Source organism: Sciurus carolinensis, unplaced genomic scaffold (genome assembly GCF_902686445.1).
Source record: "Sciurus carolinensis unplaced genomic scaffold, mSciCar1.2, whole genome shotgun sequence".
NCBI classification, from domain to species: Eukaryota; Metazoa; Chordata; class Mammalia; order Rodentia; family Sciuridae; genus Sciurus; species Sciurus carolinensis.
In genome coordinates, this window is record NW_025920148.1 from 1,271,648 (window position 1) to 1,294,025 (window position 22,378).

A 22,378-nucleotide genomic window follows, 5' to 3' on the forward strand; every position below is an offset into this window, starting at 1 on the left:
GCAGCAAGCAGGAATTAGAATTAAAGGTGTGCAAAATAAGATAGAACAGATTGTCAAAAGTTGCAGGGTTTGTAAGTTAACAAATGTAGGATATAGTAAGTGGAAATCAGGAAATATATTAAGGGGAGATAGGCCAGGGTCATATTGGGAAGTTGATTTCACTGAAGTAAAACCTGGAAAGTATGGGTATAAATATCTATTAGTCTTTGTAGATACTTTTTCAGGAGGGGTCGAAGCATTTCCCACCATGCGAGAAATGGCACAAATAGTGGCTAAAAAGATTTTAGAAGACCTCCTGCCAAGGTATGGATTTCCTGTGATGATAGGGTCAGACAATGGGCCAGCATTTACTTCACAGGTAAGTCAGGGACTGGCTTCAGTACTTGGGGCAAATTGGAAACTACATTGTGCTTATCGACCCCAAAGCTCAGGACAGGTAGAAAGAATAAACAGAATTTTATAAGAGACCTTGACTAAATTAACCATGGAGACTGGTGGTAACTGGGTGGCTCTCCTTCCCTATGGCCTATATTGGGTGCATAATTCTCCCTACAAGATGGGACTCACCGCTTATGAAATCATGTTCGGGACCCCACCTCCAATACTCCCTGATCTGACTGAGTGGTTCCTAAAAGAAGAAAATGTAGATATTTTGAAGTTTTATTTTCCCTCCAGGACCTGCAGAGGGCCCACAGAGAAGTTTGGCCAAAGCTCAAAAGCCTGTACAAGTCAGGCCCGCCTCCTGTTCCTCACAACTTCCACCCGGGTGATTGGGTCCTAGTGAAGTGATACCAACAGAGTAACCTGGAACCACGGTGGAAGGGCCCCTACATGGTCATTTTGACTACACCTACCGCTCTCAAAGTCGACGGCATCGCCTCCTGGATTCATCACACCCACGTCAAGCTGTCTGAACCCCTTTCCAACATTGTGCTTCCTGCCCTAGATGACTCTACGTGGAGAGTGGACAGGTTCAAAGACAATCCGCTAAAGATCAAGCTTTGCCACCACAGACTGTAACTATGTTCTTACTTTTGCTTGATTATTTTTCCCTGGCCACAACCGCAGCTGTAGCTCCAGTTTTTGGAGCCACCAACCTCAACCCACATCAGCCTTATGAAATCACCTGGGAAGTAACCAACCCAGCGGCAAGAGTTCCCAGCCTGACTGTGACTGAATACCACCCTTTATGGACATGGTGGCCTGAACTGCAAGTAGACCTTTGCACTTTAGCAAATGGGGCTTTTTCTGTGGGAACAGGCACTATTAGTATTAATGAAAAATTACACCTAAGTAAACGGGCCCTTTCAGATACAGTTAGTGCGAGAACAAGGAAATTTAACTGTGTTTATGCTTGTGGGAGGGAGGAACTTCAGCATCTCCCCTTCTATGTGTGTCCTGGTTATTCTCACTAGAAAGAATGTTGAGGGGAAGAATCTTATTTCTGTGCTAAATGGGGATGTGAAACTACAGGGCAGGCTTATTGGATAAAAGCCTCTCATGATTTAATTGAAGTCAAGTGAGGTAAAAAGCTTCATGTAACAATAGTTGTAAACCCCTCTTAATCACCTTCACCGATAAGGAAAAGTGGGATAGACAATGGATAAGAACCCGATCATGGGGGTTATGACTCTATGCTGAGTGACCTGATTTAGGGGTTGCATTCACTGTTTGGATGATTATAAAACTTTTCACCCAGCAATTAGGGTCTAAACAAATTTTATGCCCTCCAGTCCAAAGAATTCTGTTCATTCCCCCTACCTGAGGTCCAAAAATTATTAAATCAGTTACTAGCTTCCCAAATACCCCACAAACAACCACCTACTCCTTAAGTGCCCCCTACTAAAGGACTAAACAACCCCATGAACAGTCAATTGTAGATCCAATTCAAACAGAAGCTCATCCCCTTCTGAGCCTTTTGTCTTGGTCCTTCCTGGTGCTCAATGCCACCTACCCTAATTTGACCAGGTCCTGCTAGCTCTGCTATTACACTGTTCCCCTATGTTATGAGGGAGTAGCAGTACAAGTGCATGTTAATATCTCCACCAAGCTCTAGGACTGCTGTTGGTGATCTAAACAGTCCCTAACCCTAGAGCAAGTGTCAGGGCAAGGGCTCTGTTTAGAACAGTGCCCCATGCCAGTTGGTCCCTCTCTCACTCAACATGGGGACTCCAACCTGAGGCAGAAAACTTTTATAATACCCCACAATGATACCTCATGGACTTGCTCCTCTGGACTCACCCCCTGTGTCCACTGGAGTGTGTTAAAACAGCCAAAGGATTACTGTGTTCTAGTCAGATTGGTTTTGTGGCTAATTTACCATGGGCACCAGAGTTTTATGATGATGATTGAACAAGGATGGGGCATGAAACAGAACCCCATTTGACAAAAATGGGAATGTATTACCACTCTAACTCTTAGTCTGCCTCTCGGGGTTAGCTTGGGAGGGTTAGGAACTGGAGTAGCATCCTTAGTCACTCAGAACCAACATTATTCCAATCTGAGAGCAGCAATAGATGTGGACATAGAGCGTTTAGAAGATTCAATCTCTCATTTAGAACAATCTTTAACTTCCCTAGCTGAAGTGGTCTTACAAAATAGAAGTGGTTTGGACTTAATATTTTTACAACAAGGAGGTTTTTGTGTTGCCCTAGGAGAAGAATGTTGTTTTTATATAGATCACTCTGGGATAATCAAGGATAATATGGCAAAAGTCAGAGAAGGACTAACAAAGAGAAAGAAAGAATGGGAAGCTAGTCAGAGTTGGTTTGAATCCTGGTTCAATTTTTCCCCTTGGTTAACTACTCTGGTGTCTGCTACAGTGGGACCCCTAATATTGTTGCTACTAGCTTTAACTATAGGACTTTGTATAATCAATAAGTTAATTGTCTTTTTTAAAGAAAGAATAAATATGGTACAGCTAATGGTGCTAAAGGCCACATATCAGTCCATTAAGCATCAAGAAGTAAAACAATAGAGACCCAAGATTGGCTCTCTAAATGTTCTTGGAGAGGAGGGAATGAAAAGATAGCAAAAGCTTGCACCTGTGTAAATACAAGGCTCTTCCCAAACTGCCCTCAACCCCTCATAAAAGCTGCAAAGAATTTTCATCTCGTCTCTTATCTTATCTGTAAAGGCCAGGTGGCTGACCCAAAAAGCAAACTTAAAGATAATGACAACCATCCTCCCGGAGGTCAGGGTGACCCAGAACTTAAACTAACATGCTTTGTATACAATTTTATATGTTAACCAATTAAAAAGAACACTATAAAACTGCTTGCCTTTCATTATAAAAACCCTGCTAAACAAGGTCTGGGGGCCTCTTTGCATCACCGGTTACTGAGTGCACGGAGGACCAGGCTCGAGCTTACTAATAAATGACTCTTTGTTGCTTGCATTGATCGTGGTCTCTGGTGGTCTTTGTGGGGGTCTCGAGCCACTGGGCACAACACCATCATGGACTCAAACTGGGTTGTATGCTTTTACCATTCTTTCAACTAACTGTAAGCATGCATTCACAGAATTAGCTGCTACACTATCTGGTCCTCTTCAAGAAGAATGAAAAAAAATTAAAAATAGCAAAGTTTCCAAGACCTTTGAAAAAGTCAACAATAGCTTCTTTCTCCAGGAGAAAAATCCCTCCTTTCATCCAAAAATGTGGATTTACACATGTAAAAATGTGTGTTTGTACAGACTCTAGGTATATCAGATATGAAATCAATCAATCTTGATACCTTGTCTTTATGATTCTTTATCATATCAAAGGATTAACTGCAAAACTGGATCCTTGTTTCTGTCCGGTAAATCTATGTCACAAGATAAACCAGGATTTAGAGATGTATGTCACTTTTTAACTTCTCCTTCTTTTCAAATTACAACAAATATTTGGAATTTACTGCTGCAGTCTCAAATATGCTTATCATAATAGTGGCCAAAACAGGAAGACATTTTTTAAAAACCCTGAAGTCATCCACACTTTCCATTTGTTATTCTTCTTGTTGGGAGTAAAAGGCAAAGTATTCACAAATACCATGACTTAAGTACCTGTTTCAAATTACACATTGGCCTTCGGCTTGCAAAATATTTTTTGACAATTAAGCAAGTTGCAGAATACCCATATCACTTGCATTTTTCTTCCTGGAGAGGTCAGCAGGATAACTGCATCCTAAGGTCTTCCTTCTGTGTTGAATATGAAAGGTGAAACAAAAGAAAAGCAGTTTTTTTCATTCCAAACCATGGAGGTAATGTGTAGAAAGGTATCCATATTTCAGTAGGGAAAGTTGCTGGATAAAAGAAGCAGGACTACACACTCTAGAAGACAACATAGAAATACCTGCCACATCCTGAGTTCAAAATTTTGTTGAGATAAATAGAAAAGCACCTAAATATCAGGAAAGTGTTTATCCTGTGTGATTGGGATTCTTGCATGGTCCAGCAGATACAATTGGCTTCCCAGGGGCCTGTTAGCCCCCAAACCAGAAGCCAAATGGCCAGATGCCCCTCCTCTCCTCACTGCACCATCTTCTACCCTGCACTCTTGACAGCTCTACTTCCAAGATTTCCTTAAAACCCTGTGTTCTCCAGAAACTGCTCCAGCAAACAGCAAGATCTCCCCTTCATCCTATTTCCCAAAGGATACATCAGCACTCTGGGATTACAACCATTTCCTATATTGAAGAGGATCACACCATTTCACAAGAGCACTACTTTCCAATTAACTATAAATCTCTGACAACAAAGACTACTTCAAGTATCATCTGTCTATCTAAAGGAACTTAGGGTACTATAAAATCAAAATGAGCTCTCTGAGATATTTGCTGGATTGGATTACCTCAGTTCTTCAAACATGATCCAAGAGAGAGACCTACTATTCCAATTACACTATGATCCATCCTTCTCCATAACTGAGAATCTTGAAATACTTACTGATAAATAGTAGGAACCACACACTCAGTCCTACAAGTGATAAAGAACATATGTCAGGTTTTACATGGGACAATCACTAAGTATAAGGCGATTCTGAATTATTTAAATGCTATTAAGAATATGAAAATTATGCCTAAAATAGTAGAAATTTGTAATAAAAAATAAAAACATAAATTATATATTTAAATCAAGTTTAGAAAACACATTATTCCATATTAGCTCAATTTAAAGGTTTGTTAAGTTTGATCATTGAAGAAATTTTTGTATATATGTAAGCACTTGGTCAATTACACAAATGTATGACTAAAACTACTAGTGATGTGTCAATATGGTCTTAGGTTTCAAATCAAATCATAACTGACATACAAGAAAAAAGACAGTTTATATTATTGCTAAATATGGAAAGACTATGAATCTTTCTTAAGACAGGTAATAACAATTACAGCTTACATTTCTTATTAACCATGTGTCAAGAACTGATGACTGAGAATTAACCTGTTTTCTTATCTGCAATATGGTATATTACATATCTTATAAGATTGTGTGAGGAGTAAACCAGAAATAAAAAAAAAAAAAACTCTTGAGATTTGCAACAGGTAACTGGTCAGCAAAACAGCTACTATTGTTACCACTTGGGACAGTTCAACTAGCCAGTATTATTGTTACCACCAAGAACAAGACTGGGGCTGCTCAAGGCAGAAGCATCAAGGACAAGACCCACACTTGGGTAGTGGACCATGACAAGAGTATATTTGACACTACTACCTTAGGGCTTTGTAATCAAGAGCCCACATGTCAAATCATAGGCATTAAATGTGAAATTCAATTTTAGAGTCAAATCAGAGAATGTGACCTTGACTTTGAAAGAAACATGTCCTTATTCTGAAACTTGGTGAGTTGCAAATGATGACTTGGCCAATGTGTACTTGGACCACAGTGTTCTAAGACTTCTCAAAGACATCTTACATAATAGTTGGGAGACTGGAGCACAAGAACAGAGAAGAGAAATTTATATGGACAGGAATAGGAAGTAAATGATGTCTTCAAGGTCCCTTAGAACAACACAAACAATGAGCTCTATACAAAACTAGGGAATCTGCTTTTTGCAGTCATTGAATTCTGAGCCCCCATAAGAAAGATGACAAGTCAGATAAGCTTCACTGATTTTGGACTAATTTAAATAGATGCAAAACACGGTTTTTAAAAATGTAATGAAAGGCTAAGAGCATAAAATATTTTAAATTAGATAAATTTCAACATAATTGGCAAAGAAAAAAAATCTTCCAGACTTACAGTACCTGTCTGCTCTGCAACATCTACTTTTACATCATTAACCTCAAGATCTTCTCCATTCAGCAAAAATTTCCCATTCTGGTTGAAGATTTTGACAAGCAGGACAGTACAGTGCATAACTAAAATATAGTTTAAAAACAAAAGGCTAAGTGCTCTCATGATTACTAACCTTGGAATAAAACAAAATTATGAAGAATATTTTTAAAATATTTTAGTTGTAGATGGACACAATACACCTATATTTATTTTTATGTGGTGCTGAGGATTGAACTGAGTGCCTCATGCGTGCTAGGCAAGCACTCTACCTCTGACCTAAAACCCCAGCTGAAGAATATTTTAAACATATAATTTATTAAGAATATTTACACTAAAAACTAAAAATAAAGTAGTCAATTTTATGCACATGAAAACATATCTATGGGTCTAACAATCTGAATATTAAGAAATGTGAATTAAGGATCATAACCATCCATAATAAAGCAAACCTGAGAGTAAATTTTTAAAGACACAAGGGCCTTATGAAATAAAGCTCTTTAGAAATGCTTGGATTTTTCTACAACCATGTGGCCATGAGAAAGATGAAGACTTTTTTGAAGTTTACCATTTTAACAATTTTATACTGCAGAGTAAAATGTAAGGTGTTGGAAAAATAGAAATTATCCTGGGCTGTGGTGAATGAGGAAATACAAGTTCCAACTTAAGGCAGCTACTACTACTATGCAGCAGGATTGCCACAGGGATAGCAGGTCTAGGAAGGAAGACTATTCATATTAAAAGAAGCTAGAAAAGAATAAAATAAAAAAGAGGCTAGACACCTGCATTATTATATAAAAATATCATTTCAAAACCTAACTTCCACACAAATACTAAAGCCAGACAGTTTCCAAGACCCTGGGCTTACATATTCTGTGACCAACAATACTAGCATTTTAATGACATTCACAATCATCCACGTTCTAATTTTTTCCTAGAATTTTGCTTTTCTACTTTAGATTGTAATTTCCCTCACTTTATAGAACCAGAACAAATGAAGCACATACATGTAAAAAAATAAGAATACAATTTCTGTATTGACATTTTCTTGTTTTAGGAAAAATTTCAAAAACAGGACTGCAGAATAAAGCAAACTAGTAATATATATAAAACTCAAACTCCTTAATAATAAATTACTTCACAATGAATATATCTCTATAACAAATTCTGATCAGGAATAGATTAACTGAAAATAATTCACTTGCAATTAAAAGCACACTGTTAAGAAAATTAATTCCTTTTTCTTTACTTCTTTTCTTCTTCTCTTTTCTTTCTTTTTTTTTTTTTTTTTCTTTTTGGTATCAGGGATAGGGATTGTTTCAGCCTCCTGAGTGGCTGGGATTACAGGTCTGTCCCATCCTGTCCAGCAATCCTTTCTTTTTTTCTAAGGTATTGTATCTTGTGTTTTTTAAAGATTTGTTGAATCTTAAATATTTAGTCAAGGACAAAGAAGAAAAACACTTCTAAAATTTCTTTTTTTTCTCAATAACTTTTTTTTAAATTGTAAACAAATGGGATACATGTTGTTTCTCTGTTTGTACATGGAGTAAAGGCATACAATTTGTGTAATCATAAATTAACATAGGGTAATGTTGGTTGATTCATTCTGTTATTTTTTCCCTTCCCCCCATACCTCCCACTTCTCTTTTCCCTCTATACAGTCCTTCCTTCCCCCATTCTTGCCCCCCTCCATAACACTAACTCTAACCCTAAAACTAACCCCTCCCATGCCCCATTATGTGTCATCATCCACTTATAAGCGAGATCATTCTTCCTTTGGTTTTTTGAGATTGGCATATCTCATTTAGCATGATAATCTCCAATTTCATTCATTTGCCTGCAAATGCCATAATTTTATCATTCTTTATGGCTGAGTAATATTCCAGTGTATATATATGCCACAGTTTCTTTATCCATTCATCTACTGAATGGCATCTAGGTTGGTTCCACAATCTGGCTATGGTGAATTGAGCAGCAATGAACATTGATGTGGCTGTATCTCTGTAGTATGCTGATTGTAAGTCCTTTGGGTATAGGCCAAGGAGTGGGATAGCTGGGTCAAATGGTGGATCCATTCCAAGTTTTCTAAGGAATCTCCATACTGCTTTCCAGAGTGGCTGCACTAATTTGCAACCCCACCAGCAATGTATGAGTGTACCTTTTTCCCCACATCCTCGCCAACACCTGTTGCTGCTTGTGTTCTTGATATTTGCCATTCTAATTGGGGTGAGATGGAATCTTAGGGTGGTTTTGATTTGCATTTCTCTTTATTACTAGAGATGTTGAACACTTTTTCATATGTTTGTTGCTTGCTTGCTAGGTCTTCTTCTGTGAAGTGTCTGTTCATTTCCTTAGACAATTTGTCGATTGGGTTATTTGTAATCTTGGTGTAGAGTTTTTGAGTTCTTTATAGATCCTGGAGATTAGTGCTCTATCTGAAGTATGATTGGCAAAGATTTTCTCCCACGCTGTAGTCTCTTTCTTCGCATTGCTGATAGTTTCCTTTGCTGAGAGAAAGCTTTTTAGTTTGAATATATCCCAGTTGTTGATTCTTGCTTTTATTTCTTGTGCTATGGGAGTCCTGTTGAGGAAGTCTGGTCCTAAGCCGACATGTTAAAGATCTGGAACTACTTTTTCTTCTATAAGATGCAGGGTCTCTGGTCTGATTCTGAGGTCCTTAATCCATTTTGAGTTTAGTTTCGTGCATGGTGAGAGATATGAGTTTAGTTTCATTGTGTTGCATATGGATTTCCAATTTTCCCAGCACCATAGGTTGAAGAGGATATCTTTTCTCCATTGCATATTTTTGGCACCTTTGTCTAGTATGAGAAAATTGTATTTATTTGGGATTTGTGTCCGTGTCCTCTATTCTGTACCATTGATCTACCTGTCTATTTTGGTACCAATACCATGCCATTTTTTTACTATTGCTTTGTAGTATAGTTGAAGTTCTGGTATTGCAATACCCCCAGCTTGATTTTTCCTGCGAAGGATTGCTTTAGCTATTCTGGGTTACTTATTCCTCCAGATGAATTTCATGATTGCTTGCTCTATTTCTGTAAGGTACATCATTGGGATTTTAATTGGAATTGCATTGAATCTGTATAGCACTTTTGGTAGTATGGCCATTTTGACAATATTAATGATGCCTATCCAAGAACATGGGAAATCTTTCCATCTTCTAAGGTGTTCTTTAATTTCTTTCTTTAGTGTTCTGTAGTTCTCATTGTTGAGATCTTTCACCTCTTTGTGAGATTGATTCCCAAGTATTTTATTTTTTTCGAGGCTATTGTGAATGGGGTAGTTTTCCTAACTTCTCTTTCTGAAGATTCATCACTTATGTATAAAAATGCATTAAATTTATGAGCATTGATCTTATATCTCGCTACTTTACTGAATTCACTTATGAGTTCTAAAAGTTTTCTGGTGGAATATCCAGGTTCCCTCTAAGTATATAATCATATCATCAGCAAATAGGGATAGTTTGAGTTCTTCTTTTTTTATTCGTATCCCTTTAATTTCTTTGGTCTGTCTAATTGCTCTGGCTATAGTTTCAAGGACGATATTGAATAGGAGTAGTGAAAGAGGGCATCCCTGCCTTGTTCCAGATTTTAGGGGGAATGTTTTCAGTTTTTGACCATTTAGAATGATATTGGCCATGGGCTTAACATAGATGGCCTTTACAATGTTAAGGAATGTTCCCACTACCCCAATTTTTTCTAGTGTTTTGAGCATGAAGGGGTGCTGTATTTTATCAAATGCTTTTTCTGCATCTATTGAAATAATCATGTGATTCTTAACTTTAAGTCTGTTGATATGGTGAATGACATTTATTGATTTCTGAATGTTGAATCAACCTTGCATCCCTGGGATAAAACCCACTTGATCGTGGTGCACTATCTTTTTAATATATATTTGTATGCGATTTGCTAAAATTTTGTTGAGAATTTTTGCATCGATGTTCATTAAGGATATTGGTCTGAAATTTTCTTTCCTCGATGTGTCTCTGTCTGGTTTAGGTATCAGGGTGATATTGGCTTCATAGAACGAGTTTGAGAGGGTTCCCTCCTCTTCTATTTCATGGAATACTTTGAGGAGTATTGGAATGAGCTCTTCTTTAAAGGTTTTGTAGATCTCGGCTGAGAACCCATCTGGTCCCGGACTTTTCTTTGTTGGTAGGCTTTTGATGACCTGTTCTATTTCATTGCTTGAAATTGGTTTATTTAAGTTGTGCATGTCCTCCTCATTCAGTTTATGTAATTCATATGTCTCTAGAAATTTGTTGATGTCTTCGAGGTTTTCTGTTTTGTTGGAGTATAGATTTTCAAAATAGCTTCTAATTATGTTTTATATTTCACTCGTGTCTGTTGTGATGTTTCCTTGTTCATTCCGAATTTTAGTAATTTGAGTTTTCTCCCTCTTTCTCTTTGTTAGTGTGGCTAAGGGTTTATCAATTTTGTTTATTTTTTCAAAGAACCAACTGTTTGTTAATTTTTCCAATTGTTTCTTTTGTTTCAATTTTGTTGATTTTGGTTCTGATTTTAACTATTTCCTGTCTTCTACTACTTTTGGTATTGGTCTGCTCTTTTTTTTCTAGGGCTTTGAGCTGTAGTGTTAAGACGTTTATTTGTTGATTTCTACTTCTTTTTTTTGAATGTGCCCCATGAAATAAATCTTCCTCTAAGTACTGCTTTCATTGTGTCCCAGAGATTTTGATATGATGTGCCTTTGTTCTCGTTTACTTCTAAGAATTTTTTTATTTCCCTCCTGATGTCTTCTGTTATCCATTCATCATATAATAGTGTATTATTTAATCTCCAGGTATTGGAGAAGTTTCTGTTTTTTATTCTGTCATTTATTTCTAATTTCAATCCATTATGATCTGATAGAGTACAAGGTAGTATCTCTATCTTCTTGTATTTGCTAACAGTAGCTTTGTGGCATAAAATATGGTCTATTTTAGAGAAGGATCCATGTGCTGCTGAGAAAAAAGTGTATTCATTCTTTGTTGGATGGTATATTCTATATATGTCATTTAAGTCTAAATTGTTGATTGTATTATTGAGATCTATGGTTTCTTTATTCAATCTTTGTTTGGACGATCTATCCAGTGGTGAGAGATGCACCTTAAAATCACCTAGTATTATTGTATTATGGTCTATTTGTTTTTTGAGATTGAGAAGGATTTGTTTGACATACATGGATGAGCCAATGTTCGGGGCATAGGTATTTATGATTCTTATGTCTTCCTGATTTATGCTTCCCTTAAGCATTATGAAATGTCCTTCTTTATCCCTTCTGACTAACTTTGGCTTGAAGTCCACATTATCTGAAATGAGGTTGGATACCCCAGCTTTTTTGCTGAGTCCATGTGCATGGTATATTTTCCCCATCCTTTCACCTTTAGTCTATGGGTATCTCTTTCAATGAGATCAGTCTCTTGTAGGCACCATATTGTAGGATCTTTCTTTTTGATCCAATCTGCCAGTCTATGTCTTTTGATGGATGAATTCAGGCCATTAATATTAATATTCAGGGTTATTATTGAGATTTGTATTCCTGGTCATTGACTCATTTTATTCATTTATTTGCTTATTTTTGACACGACTTGGTTCCTCTTTATTTGAGAGTTCCTTTAGGATAGCTCCTCCCTTTGCTGATTTGCTTCTTTGTTTTTCATCTCTTCCTCATGGAATATTTTGCTGAGAATGTTCTGTAATGCTGGCTTTCTTTTTGTAAATTCTTTTAGCTTTTGTTTATCATGGAAGGATTTTATTTCATCGTCAAATTTGAAGGTAAGTTTTGCTGGGTATAAGAATCTTGGTTGGCATCCATTTTCTTTCAGGGCTTGGTAAATGTTGTTCCAGGCCCTTCTAGCTTTTAGGGTCTGGATTGAAAAATCTGCTGATATTCTTATTGGTTTCCCTCTGAATGTAATTTGATTCTTTTCTCTCGTGGCCTTTAAAATTCTGTCTTTATTTTGTATGTTAGGTATCTTCATAATAATGTGCCTTGATGTGGGTCTGTTGTAATTTTGTGTATTTGGAGTTCTATAAGCCTCTTGTACTTGGTTTTCCATTTCATTCTTCAGATTTGGGAAATTTTCTGATATTATTTCATTGAATAGATTGTTCATTCCTTTGGTTTGTTTCTCTAAGCCTTCCTCAATCCCAATAATTCTCAAATTTGGCCTTTTCATGATATCCCATAATTCTTGTAGATTCTGTTCATGATTTCTTACCATCTTCTCTGTTTGGCCAACTTTGTTTTCAAGATTAAATATTTTCTCTTCAATGTCTGAGGTTCTGTCTTCCAGGTGTTCTACCCTATTGGTTATGCTTTGTATGGAGTTTTTAACTTGGTTTATTGTTTCTTTCATTTCAAGTATTTCAGTTTGTTTTTTTTTTTCAGTATCTCTAACTCTTTATTGAAATGATCTCTTGCTTCCCGTATTTGGTCTTTTAACTGTTGATTGGTGCGATCACTTTATGCCTGCATTTGCTCATTTCCTCTAATGACTTATAATGTTTCCTGAAGATTGCTAGTATATCCCCTCTTATCCTTCAGTGGCCTGAAGTCTTTGAGGAAGCTGATAATGCAGTGCTCCACAAGGAAGCTGCCTCTCTAGGGTGGTGGCCTTCAGGTGGTGTATATTCCCTGCTAGTGGGCAGAGGTGCCTCCACTTGTTGACCAATGGTCAACCAAAGGGGAACTAGGCTGTGGGCTGAGGCAAGGCCTGTTTGTGCCTGTGTCTGTGGTTTTACCGTCTTTGTGGGAAAACCTCACCAGGCGGGGAAGACTCACCCAGTGAGGAGGTCTCGCTGGTCAGTTCCCCTCCTGCAGGTTCCCCTCAGTCCACAACAACTGCCTGGGCAAGGCAGCCTTCCCAGGCAACGTTCCCAGGGGCCCAGACCTACCTCCTGGGCCTGGGAGCCCTGCCCTTTGCAGATGAGTCTCCTTAGGCTGCCCCTCCTCAGAGAAGCTGCCCACAGTCCTGGAACCTTCACTCTGCCCCCCAGCTTGTCTCTGTGTAGCTCTTCCACCAAGAAGCTGCCTAGGTCCCTGGACCATGCTTTGCACCTAATCACCTGGCTATGTGACCCTTCCTCTGAACAGCCACCTGGAGCCTTGTACGGATGCTCCGAGCCCCAGTGACCTGCCGCACACCTCTTCCTCCAGACAGCCACCCGGTGTGCTGTGTGGTTGCTTGGAGACCAAGCAACTCACTGTGCCCCTCCTCCTCCTCAGATCAGCCCCCCACTGTTGTTCAGGAGGTTGCTCTGAGTCCAAACAGCTCACCACCCAGTTCTTCCTCTGGCAGCTGCCGGAGCCCCGGCGGGTTGCTCTGAAACCAAGCGTTGTGCTGAGCGGCCTCCTCTGCAAAGTTCCTAGCTGTCAGTGTTCATTGCTCCAGTGGGGGGGAGGGGTATCTTGCCGCCTGGCCAGGGCAGCCTTCCCAGGCAACGTTCCCAGGGGCCCAGACCTATCTCCTGGGCCTGGGAGCCTCACCCTTCACAGATGAGTCTCCTTAGGCTGCCTCTCCTCAGAGAGTCTGCCCGCAGTCCTGGAACCTTTGCTCTGCCCCTCAGCTTGTCTCTGCAGCTCTTCCACCAAAAAGCTGCCTAGGTCCTGGGACTCTGCTCTGCACCTAATTGCCTGCCTATGCATCCCCTCCTCTGGGCAGCCACCAAAGCCCGGCGGGTTACTCTGAAACCAAGCGCTGTGCTGAGCGGCTTCCTCTGCAAAGTTCCCATTTGTCCATGTTTACTGCTCCAGTGGGGGGAGGGGCGTCTCACCGGGCAACTCTACTTCACAAAGTTTCCTGCCTTCCGGGACTACTGCCCCATCCCAGATGCCTCCCCAATGGGAGTGACTCACCCAGCGCCTTTGAGTTTGTCCCAAGTCTCTCAATATCTCCTCTTTTGAAACCTGAGTCCTGGAGCAACATGAAATGCAGACGCCCTCTAGTCCGCCATCTTGAAACCCCCACTGAGTGTGTCCTGAGAAGTTTCACAGAAAACAAAGAGAGATAGGTCTTCCATCCTTTGTTCAGCAGGCAGCCAGCTCTTCTAAAATTTCTAATAGATGCTCTAATTTGGATTTAGCTCATTGTCAGTGTATTTTGTTTGTTGTTTTCTCCTTAATACCTCTTCTGATGCCATATTTACTGTTTGACCAAATGAATTAAAAAATATCAAAGTAACATTTGACTATTTTGCATATAAATTCATAAGCTCTACTGCTTAACATATTGTTTATATAATTAAATATTTTACATGTCCAAATCTAAATCAAGCTACTGATGAAAAAAAAAATACTTCCACTGGTTATAGTTCCCCTCCTCAACAGCTTCAACAATAGAGTATGTGCATAATAAACATTTTCCCCTGTTTTATTTTTGTTTTTATGTTTTATGAATTCAAAATTTAGTTACTGTCTTCTGGGTTCTCCCTAAGGGATGTCCACACCACTTGCTTCCTTAATTGCCAACTTACTTCATCCATGATCCAGGAAAATACCTGAGTCTTGTTAAAGAAGCAGGTGTTCTAACAATTATTGCATGCTTATTTTGGCGGCCAAAAGAAACCCAATATACCAATATCTGGCCAGATAAATTAGGCATCTGTCTAATGGGATAACAGTAACTATCATTAGGGAATTAAATACAATAATGCATTTAAAGGTTACTGTAGTGTGCAGTATACAGGTAATATTCAATAATGGTTGTTTTGGTTAATATCAGTTACACCACTCTTTTTAGTCATACTACCACCACCAACTATTTACCATCTAAAACAAAGACATTTATTTCCTATGGCAGCAGATAGAACTTTAAGGTAGAACTACCACACAAGACACAGAGTTTTGTTCAAATTACTGCAACCTAATGCTCTTAAGAGTTTGTAATAATTAAAGTAATAATTCCTTAATGCAATATCACGGAGGCCAAGGAGTCACAATGCAAGGATTCTCTACATTTCGAATACACAATGGAAAAATGAGAGGAGAAGAGAGAGTGTATGGAGGGGTGCACAAATATTTTTAAATAACCCTATTTCAACTTAGCATATGCAACAAAAAGTCCCAAATTCCAACACCACAAATGGTTGTTTCTTAAGGATAAACAAAAAGCCAGAGATTGTGCTCAATATTCTCTTCTGTAAACTTAGAGAAATAAGCCTGGTTGTCCATCTATAAAGGATGATTCTAAAATAAAGAATAATGGAACTAGTCAGACTCCACCCCGACCCCATGATGCTGGAATCCCAATCTCAAAGCCCTGAAGAAAAGTTAAGAGAGAATTTGATGGTGCACAAATCCTTTGGCGCACCACAGCACTAGAAAAGAAACACTGGAACACAGTGCAGAAGAAAAGAAGCCGGAGGAGTTGAGGCACCTGCTCAGGGACTGGGAGCGAAGTCCCGGGGAAGCTGAGGCCTGCCTGAGGAAGAGGGAATGAGGTTGGGTAAACAGGCTCCAAGGGGACTGAACGGCATCACGGGACAAACACCCCACACTCACAATTCTATCATCCATTTTCCTTCCAGCAATTCCCTCCAGTTCTCCTCCGTGATGACACACATCACTCGGTTGCCCATGGGGACCACAGAAGTCCCAGAAGCAACAGCACCAACACCGTCAGAGAAACCAGGGGACCTCTGGAGTATGCCATGACCACCTGATGCCACCACCCAGAGGCGCCCGCAGCCCTGCCTCACTGCTGCGCTGGTCCTCAGTTCAGCTCTTGCGCTTGGTGGTTCGGTGAGTCGCAATCGCCCAGGGCAAACTCAGTGAGCATGAGCAGACCCTACTCCCAGTGAGTGCTGGAGGAGGGAAATAGGCAAGCCATTAGACTTTAGTGCTCATGACAGATACTTTTTTTTTTTTATCTCTGGGACTTGCCTATTTGTACACTAAAAGCAAACTGCATAGAAATATGAAAGTAAGTTCATTTAATATGTTTAAATTGCTAATTGTATCAGAAGAAATTTCTGATGCTAATTTTTTTAGAATTTGTATTTTTGGGGGTGCAAATAATTTATAAACAGACCATGGTGATGATAAAAATAGGTATGTTTCAAATTTCAAATTTTTTTTCCAAAAATTAATAAACCTTTATATGAGAATTGACATTATTTAATTTTAATTTTCATATTGAATCATAATAATGTTTATACTTTGGCACTGTAATTTTTAGTCCTGAGACTCAGTTTGTAAAAATTAATCCTAAAGATGAAACAGCCATATTATTAGAGGTATTTACTTATACTAGAAAAAAATACATAGTTCTAGCAGAAGAAAAATGGTTAAATCACAGCTTATTACTTATGGATTATAATTCAATAATTAATATTTTTAAATATGTGAGTGTAAAATTTTCTGATAAATGACAAAAATGAATTCTAGTTTTTTTATAACCATTTTTAACAACAAACAATGCAAAAAGTTATATATCAAAAAAAGGACATTTCTAAAAATAGGAAAATACTATCCCTGTTAGGATAAAAGAAATTCAGGAATGTATTTTGCCCATGTGCTCAAATTTTTTTTGTTTCCCAAATTAAGTTCAGTAAGCTTGTAATAAAAATATTTTTATTGACTTTGTTCTTAATAAAGTACATTTTCATTGCAGTAAAATTCTATTAAATCATTTTAATGAGTTTGTTTTAAACTAAGAAAGATTAAGGTATTCAATTTATGTAGTTACCTGATGTAAGTATCTGAATTATTAATAATGTTATGCCTATAGCATTATTGGAACTGTGAAACTTAGAAACATTACTTGCTCTGAAAAGAATTAAAATTTTCTATTCTATTCTTTTTATCACTCGCTCATTTTGAGGTTGCAGCTGCTATAACAAAGTGAAAATCTTTCATTGGCACATCTTATTGGTAAGACGTTATTGTGATTCATACATTTTTGTCTCTTCATGTTTCATCATCAACCTCCATTCTTAGTGATTCCAGATACTGATAAAATAATCTTTCTAAAATGCTATTTTAGTTATTGACAGATAATTGGAATATAATAGGAGCCATAATAATAACCCTTAGTATGTAAAATAATTTATTTATTGTTATAGAATTTGACAATGCATGTAAAGGATTGGATTCCTTAATATGCAGATAATTTAGATAGTGTATTATTCAGAAAGTAAAGTAGCTCCATACTTCATAACTAATGCTGAAAGAGCCATCAGTAGCTATCTACTTTTAGAGTTGAAGAAGCTTTCCTGGCATGAAACTTTTAAGGGAACAATTGATCAATTTTACATGAAAATTTTAAAAATGCATGTTTGACATCTTAAAATTTAAGTGAAAAAACAGGAAATACTGGCTAAAATATGCCAAACTAGGCTTAATATCTTTAATATATGAGTTCTTATAAGTCAATAGAATGTTTCATTAGAGGCAGAGTTATTAACATAACACATATACAGTCATAAAATATGAAAATGTTTCCCTTGATGAACATGAACAAAAATGAAAATTAATTAAACATTGATATTCTTTTTTATCAAATTGGAAAGCATCTGGAATCACAAATAATCTACTCTATCACTAAATATTTGACAATAAAAATTAAGATTGGTAGAAAATTTTCACAGAAACTTAAATCAATTTTCATGTATGTATGAGTTTGTCAGGATAAACCTAACTACTGTGTAAAAATTTAAAGATCTAATAATAAATAAATAAGCCTGTATCATTGCAAGCTCAATTGTGAATGATGAAGCAAACTGAATACTTTATTCAAAGTGTATATACATAGCCCAGAATAAATTGTTGCTTCTCTGGAGAAAATTAAATAAGTGGAGAGCAAAAGAATTTTGAAGAGTAATTTAGCTGTGATTTTTTTTTGTAAACCTTAAACAACTTTTTTGTTTTTTTAAATTTTTTAATATTTGGTAATAAGAACTGAAACCAGGGGTGCTTTACACCTGAGGTACCTCCTGGAATTATATACACCTTTCAATTCAAAGGAATAATATGCTGAATATTAAAAATTATGTTGTAAAAGATGAATAGTCAATGGAGTTTATGGCAGATTACTAATCAAAATGTCAAGATTAAGCCAGATGCAGTGGTGCACACCTGTAATCCCAGTAGCTTGGGAGGCTGAGACAGGAGGATTGCAAATTCAAAGCCAGCCTCAGCAAAATTGAGGTGCTAAGCATCACTGTGAGACACTGTCTCTAAATAAAATACAAAAAATAGGGTTGGGGATGTGACTCAGTGGTAAAGTGCCTTTGAGTTCAAACCCTGGTGCCAAAAAAGAAAAAAAAATCAAGATTAAAATTAGTATATGCAAGGTAATTTAAAAGTTGTGTTTTATAAAAGACATGTCTAAGTAAGAAGTATAAATGAGAATGTGTGAAAGAGTGATTCTTTTTGCTTGAGATTGTGCTTCACTTGTTTTTCATGTATTCCAAATTCTATTCAGTTACCATGTACTGCTTTTAACAACAGGAAGGCACAAATAAATGTTATGTGAAAGAAGCACAGGTAAGTTAGGTTATCTATAGATTTCCTTTCAGTGCCATGCATTTCCCTCCTTAGCATCTTTTTGTGACTATCCTCTGTTGTAAACAGTCTTCTCCAGTCAAAATTTTCTATTTTTGTACCCTGATAATACTATGTGAAATACTGTTACTTTAGTTGTATTTGTTATCTCTTCAGGAACCTCTTCTCCGTTTTTATTTTAAGTTCTCCCCATTGCAAAAAGTGATAGTTGATCTGCCTTTCATCACCTATGGCAGACTGATGGGTCAACAGTTCCATTTCTCACTGAGCCAGGGAGCACAACAGTGTTAGCTTGGCATCACTTTTAAGACACCACTAAATGATTCTAGTGGGCAGAGGAAATGAAATTGATTTGTTCTTTCTGGGCTCCAGTTCAAACCTATTTGTCTATAAAACTTGCCTTTTATCATCAGGCTCCATAGTAATCATTTTCTTCTCTTTAGTCCTGGATCCATTCTTATGTATGTAGAAGTCACAAGTAGTATATATATTTACATTTACAGGTCATACATACATTTTAGTATGTATCTTACACATCATTAACCACACTTAAGTTGAAAGACAGTTTCTTGTAGTAGAAATTTTTGTAACTTAAATGCATATAAAAGAAACTTGTGGGGCTGGTGTTGGGCTCAGTTGTAAAGTGTTTGCCTAGCACACTATGAGACACTGGGTTTGATCCTCAGCACCACATTAAAAAATAATAATAAACAAAATAAAGTTATAAAAATATTTTAAAAGCAACTTGTGGATAATCAGTGTAAATATAAATCAATTCTAAAATAGTAAATATAAAAAAAGGAATATTTCTTCTAGGCAATATAATCTGTACTGTATAATGTCAGATGCCATCATATACCTCTTACTCCCAAGTATGTAACTCCAACCCAGCTACTCAGTTGACCTTCAGTCTTCTATACACTTAGTTCTTTGAAAATAGATCTCATTCAGTATCCTACCAGCATTTTTTACTCAACTCAATATTTTCAGTCAGCCACTTTTATTCTATTCTCTCTGCCAGAGTCTTCAAAATGTCCTTTTTCTTTTTTCCCTTGTATATTTGGAATTGTTCTCTAACTCACCTTTCCTACTGGTTTTACCTTCTCTCACACCATTCTTCATGTTTTTGTGAGTTCTATATTGTTTTCTGCCATAATTATGTCTTTAAAGGAGGTTCAAAAAATCTAAATGAATATCTTTTGTAATTAGTAGGTTATTCATAATCAAGCCCATACTTCTGAGGTTAATTTTCCCCACACTGTCTAGACCCTGTAAATCCTTTCTTACAAAGGAGAATATTTTTTAATTTCCTATCACAAGCACATTTTTATAAAATAAAGTAAAATAAATTGCTAAAAATTGAACACTCATTTGTACAAGGGAGAATGCTTACTCTATTTCTGTACTTGTTGCTGTATGCTAACTAGCAGTGTAAGACCCATCTCATCTGTGGATCACACATATTGAATTGCCTTCCCCAGCTGCTCTCCAGGTGATCCATGCACTTTCTTTGTCTTCCTGCATTTGCATTCCCAAATGCACAAACTCCTCACTCACCTTAGTTCCCTGCTAATTCATTTTTTTAAGTCTTGTCTCCCTTGGGAAGTTTTCTGTGATCTTCACAGTGTTTAGGTATTCTTTTCCATTTTCCTGTGTTGTATAACAAGATTCACCTTACACAAAGTATACAGCAAAGTTTTTCTCAGATCGACAGTATTCAAGATTTTTAAAGCATGAATTTTAAAAGAGTACGTATAAGTGTGTGAGAAAGAGAGACTGAAAGATTTAAGTCTTTCCTGGTGAAGTTTCTTCTTTCCTAATATAGACCTCTCATTTTTTTCCCTCCAAATCTAATGGTTATAAGAAGAAGAAGCATTTTTTTAAAATGAAAATATTAGGTTCACTGATTCCTTCTAGGATGGCTGCAGAAGTTGTGGCAATAGAGAAGGATGGTGGCTACAACCAATTTTTGACATCTAGGCTGGAGGAATGACTGCAATTGAACTTGGAGAACTTCAACCACGTATGTTTGTTCTACATCCAATGAGGTGTTTTCATTATTTATAATCATGCAGTCATCAATCAAGTCTTTGGAAAGTGGAATACTGATAACTCTGGGATTACAAGCTCATTTTTAATTATTTCAGGAGAGTAAAACTGTTATAAGGGACTGGGAAGTAATTACATTTAAAACCTGCTTGGTTATATTGCTTCTCCTCAAACATAGAGTGAGTTGTCTGCATTGTTTGAAGCTTTTCCATAAAATAATTTTTCCCTAAAAATCAGAGTAGAACATGCCAGTTATTGTTAAACAAGTCTTTAGGACCTTTATTTTCATTCCTCCATTAATTGATCTTGTTTATTTTTTGTTCTATATGAAATGGTAGAATGCACAAGATATTTTATGTTGCTATCTCATTTGATTTTCTTTTTTTTGTTTTGGAAATTAGAAAGAAATACCTAAGCTTATTATAATTATCATATATGAGGAAATATTGTCTTTCAGAAATAAACATTTGAGAACTTTTGAAAGGTTTTTTTCATATTTGGAAGGAAAAGTTATATTGAACTAAAATTTAAAAATTTAAATGGTAGAAAATTAAAAAGACAATTAGAATGGAGAAAATGTTCTCTTAATACATGATCAACCATGAATTAATGCATACTGCATAAGAAAATAATTTAAAGATCACAGGAGAAAGAGAATTTAGGAGCAAGTACCAGATAAAGAAACAGGGAAAACTAAAGATACACAAGTTAAAAGATATCTACTGTTATCTAGAATGGCTATAGGTACAGACCTTGAGGAAAATAATTTTATGTTATTTGTTAAGGGCAATACAAAACTTTTATTGATTCTGCTACTTAGGAAATTATTCTTAGGAAATAATTCATGGATGAAGGATTATCAACTTTAGGATAATAGGAAAAAATCTAAATAATAGTTTCTGAATTGCTAAACATTTTAGCATTTAAGGGAGACTATTACATATGTGTAAACCAAAGGAATATGAAAACCTGTTTAGTAATTAAAAAGTAGAACATAGTATTATCTAACATAATTATAATAATGTGATAATTGATTAGGTTTTAAATAAACGTGAAGGAGAAGAGAAATTTTAAAATAATAAAATGGTGAGAATATAGAAAATATAGACATTTCTGTTTGAATCATTTTATTTTTAAAATGAGAAAATGCCTGGTATTTTTAAAAGAAGAATCGTGGATGGAGTTTTTGTAGGAAATACTGAAATAGATTACTTCAGAAATTCCTTCTTAACTCCTCCATCTTTTTACTCCAAAATATAGTGAAAAATGGATCAAAGATGAATTATCAACAGAGATTGACATTTATGTAATATATTGTTTAAGTGAAGAAAGTAGATCAGGAAATGGTACAATTTGTTCATATACTTGTTAGGATAAACTGGTGCAAATATCTATGAGAGATAACAGCTCTGAGTTCAAGCAAATGTTTTTGACAGAGAGAGTCTGCCAGGCTGCCCCTCTGCAAGGCACAGAAGACTGCAGGAAAAATATCTAAACTATATAGTCATGTACAGTGGAGTAGATAAAAAAAACTGGTCTGACCCTGTGACTG

The 22,378-nt window shown here is 36.7% G+C and overlaps 2 pseudogenes; one reads left to right on the top strand and one right to left on the bottom strand.

Annotated features, from left to right (window-relative positions):
* The first annotated feature begins 256 nt into the window (after window positions 1–256).
* Window positions 257–22,378, top strand: part of LOC124974434 (ADP/ATP translocase 2-like) — a 74,918-nt pseudogene continuing 52,796 nt past the window's right edge.
* Window positions 5,962–6,087, bottom strand: LOC124974439 (uncharacterized; annotated as a pseudogene).